The 3875-nt window shown below is 34.6% G+C and overlaps 1 pseudogene; it reads right to left on the reverse strand.

Moving 5' to 3' along the window:
* Positions 1-2403: 2403 nt before the first annotated feature.
* On the reverse strand, positions 2404-3057 carry LOC132804431 (serine acetyltransferase 1, chloroplastic-like; annotated as a pseudogene).
* Between the last annotated feature and the right edge of the window lie 818 nt (positions 3058-3875).

The following is a 3875-nucleotide window of genomic DNA, read 5'->3' on the forward strand; positions in this document are numbered from 1 at the left end:
TGTTGATTAATCACCATAAAACCATGGGCAACATAAATTGATTTATACAAAAAAAATTTAATTCCACAAACTTGTACCTAATTTGAATCCAAAAATAAAAATATACATATAAATATATATATATATATATATATATTTATTTTCACAACACATTCATAGATTAAACACGAATCAATAAACCCACATATATATATATATATATATATCAACATATATTTTCGGAAACTTGTCTTAAGATTGTAAGAAACACATTATGGGAATATAATTTATGTGTATATACATATGGATCTACATATGTAAATAAAAATTTACAAAGTTTAATAAATTAAAATTGGGAACCTGAATATCCTTTGCTTTAATCTGCTGGTTGAAAAATGGTCCGAGGCTTGTGTGGTACCATAGTTTCTTTAAGACAATTTCCGTCCCACCGGTGCAGATGTTTTCCCGACGGTTGTTTCTTAGGATAAAACGGATTCAAAAACTCTCACAGCACTCCCAAAGCTTTCCCTTTGAACTTTCAGTGCACCTCAAAACATGTGTGAGAGGAGAGAATAATTCAAAAAACCAAAAAACCAATTGAAAAAATTATATTATTTCCTTCTTTTCCTTTTCAAAATCAATCCAATCAAAATCCATAAATGGAAAATCAATTAAAGCCCATGAATGCTATTTAAAACCCACTAAAGCAATTTATGGCAAAACCATTCAAACCGAAAAACCAACACCATTGTTCTTGATGAAGTCTCAATTCCAGCAGTGAAAATTTCCTGGATATTTAAAATTGTTTTAAGGTTTTTCAATAAAACTGCATAAAAACTTTCTATATATATATATATATATATATTTCTGTTCGAGGTTTGCAAGAGTTAGCTAGATTGTAGCTTGTATGCATAAAATATATACAAACCCAAATCACAGCTTTTATGTTGTCCTTTGTAAGTGGAAATTCAAGGCTGCCACTTTACTGAAGTCGTAGTAGAACATTAACCAGATCTTCGTCCTGCGGCCGACATTCATCCCCACCATTTTTTTTTTGTCATATGTTTCTGTTTGTGTTCATGGATGATATTTTCAAGAATCTGATTAACCTTGCCGTAAACCTTCTTCAACTTATTATTTGCCATCCACCTTGTTATTTCAAGAAATTTATTTGAGGGAAACTGTTCGGCTAAATTAAATCCTCCTGGTAATGATAAAGCTTTCTTTGACAATGATATAAATTCATGTTCGTCTTGGCGTTTATCACCAAATGTTGTTCTACATATTATGGAACTTGTTAAGGAGAAAAGCTTACCCGTAAAATTGATTAATTCTGCAGATGAGCGAATAGACTGAATAAGATTCCAAACCTCATCTTCTCGAATCGAAGCAAAAGATTGGACCCTCTTGATGCTTAGGAGCTTTATAATGTAAACTTTTCTTATCTGCCTCCAGTAGTCTCCATATGGAGCGAAGGCAATGTCTAAGCCACCATAAGTCAAGACTTGCATCGCAAGAAGTTCTGGCCTCTATGCGAAGTGAAGGTCATGGGTTTTCATTATCTCTCTGGCCATCCTTGGGGATGATATAATTACTTGAGCAACTTGGCCTAATTGTAGATGCATGAAAGGTCCATGTTTCTTGGCTAGTTCTCGAAGAGCATGATGTGGTAATGAGCCTACCAAGTTGTGTAAATTCCTTATGACAGGTAGCTTCTGTGGACCTGGAGGGAGCTTAGTGGACGATCTACTTTGTTTTACAAACCAAAACAAGGAGAAGATGATGAGGAAAGTGGTGAGGGATAATGAATATAGGAGCTCCATAGCTAGATAGATTATTTAGGAAAAGCAAAAGTCTTTTAAGTTGGTGTCCTGACGAGGATTTTTGGTATATATATATATATAAATGCGCTTGTGGAGGAATATAATATTATTTTATAAATTCTACTTTAACTATGACTCTATTAACACAATTAATGCATATATATATATATATATATTACAATATATACAACCAATACATGAAAGATTGATGGATATAGAATCATTCCAATACTAGGAGGACTTATTAAATTCAATTCAATCTATTTTTCTATGTCTTCTGACGCCTGCAAGTGGTATCCAATCTCAATCTTGACAATGTTGAGGTACAAACCTATCAATAGTTGCCTATTTTGTTGTGGACCAATCAAAAGAGAAAAGAACAGCTCACCTAACAAAAGCTATGATGTACATAGCCAGAAAGTTATCACTGTTTGAATATTCATAAGACTTAAAAAAACTTCAAAACCACATTTGGAAACCAATCTCTATTCTATTATAAAGTTTATTTATCTTGTGAAGGAAAATAACTTAGGAAAAAAAACTAAAGGGAGAAGAAAAAGTAAATGAAGTCTCAAATTAGTCTACAAATTGTTTTTGTTATTCAGCCACCAATTATTCTGGCAAGGTTTCCAACAGCAGTAGCATTGGCAGGTACTTCTTTCAAGGCCGCTGACCCTGCACCTATTTTAGCGCCTTCCCAATCCTGATGGCTCCCAAAACTTTACTTCTTGCTCCTATAGATACCCTTCACCAAATCTTAGGATGCCGACGAATATGATCCCACGAACTTTTTCTTTTCCACCCAATGTTACATTATGCATAATTGTAACATTTTCTCCTGCAATTGCTATCTTTCCCATCACAATTCCTGTGCTATGGTTAAGCAACAACCCATGTCCAATTTTGCTTCGAGATATATCCACTGCTCAAACCTCTAAAACCTGGCTCTGAATCGACAATGCCAAGGCTGTCTTACCTTGTGACCACAACTTATGTGCTGCTTTATAAGCTTGGCATGCTTGGAAGCCTTTAAAGTTCGGTAAGCAATGGACATAATTTATATAAGCTGGTTTGCAGCTCCCCTGTTGTCATGATAGTAAGAGAAAATGCTTTGAAAAGTTTCAAAGAGTGCATTCCTTTATATGCTTGAATGCCTCTGCAATTTTATAGCCAATAAATTTGCCAATGCAGTTTCTAGTGAATTGTGTGAGAAAATTGAAGAAAAGTAGTAATTGTACAAGAATGGATCGGATTTTGTTGTTTATTTAATAAATCTTCCTCTCGGATCTTCAATAGATATGATCATCCTCATCAATGGTTATAATTCCTGGAATGATTTCAGAAGCATAAATAGCATTCTAATTTTGCGCACCGCAATCGGGCATGCTACATAGAGATGATATGGTAATATTGGGTTGATTCCAAAAAGCATGGACTTGTTGACATTTGGCTTCTACATGATTAGGATGGAACTAAGACTTGAAGAAGGTTGGAATAATATGATTTACTGAGATGATTTCCATTGATCACTGTGAAAGTATTTATACAAGGATGTAAAGCAGTGATAAGACTCCTAACTATGTGATAATAGGCTGATAAGGATTATCTGTAAGATAAACATGTAGTTGTTAAAGATATACAAGAATAACTAACTAACTGCAGTTGCTATTGATTGCTGTTGATTATCATCCCCCCTCAAGTGAAACGGTATAGGTGTGAGATTAAGCTTGGACAGGAGATATAGGAATTGAGTAGGAGGAAGCACATTAGTTAAGATGTCAGCTATTTGCTAGTAGCTAGGAACATCCACATAATTGCTTCTGGACAACACGATCTCGCACAAAATGAATGTCAATCTTTATGTGTTTAGTCCTTTGATGCTGGATTGGATTGGAAGCTAGATAACTGGCACCAATGTTGTCACACCATAAAACAGGGATGCCTTGTGTCGGAACATTCAAATCTTGTAACAAATGCTGCAACCATTGAAGCACAGCTGCACCATTAGCAAGTGATCGATACTCAGATTCAGTGTTTAATCGTGCCACAACATTTTGTTTTTTTGAAGACCAA

Source organism: Ziziphus jujuba, chromosome 1 (genome assembly GCF_031755915.1).
Source record: "Ziziphus jujuba cultivar Dongzao chromosome 1, ASM3175591v1".
Lineage (NCBI taxonomy): Eukaryota > Viridiplantae > Streptophyta > Magnoliopsida > Rosales > Rhamnaceae > Ziziphus > Ziziphus jujuba.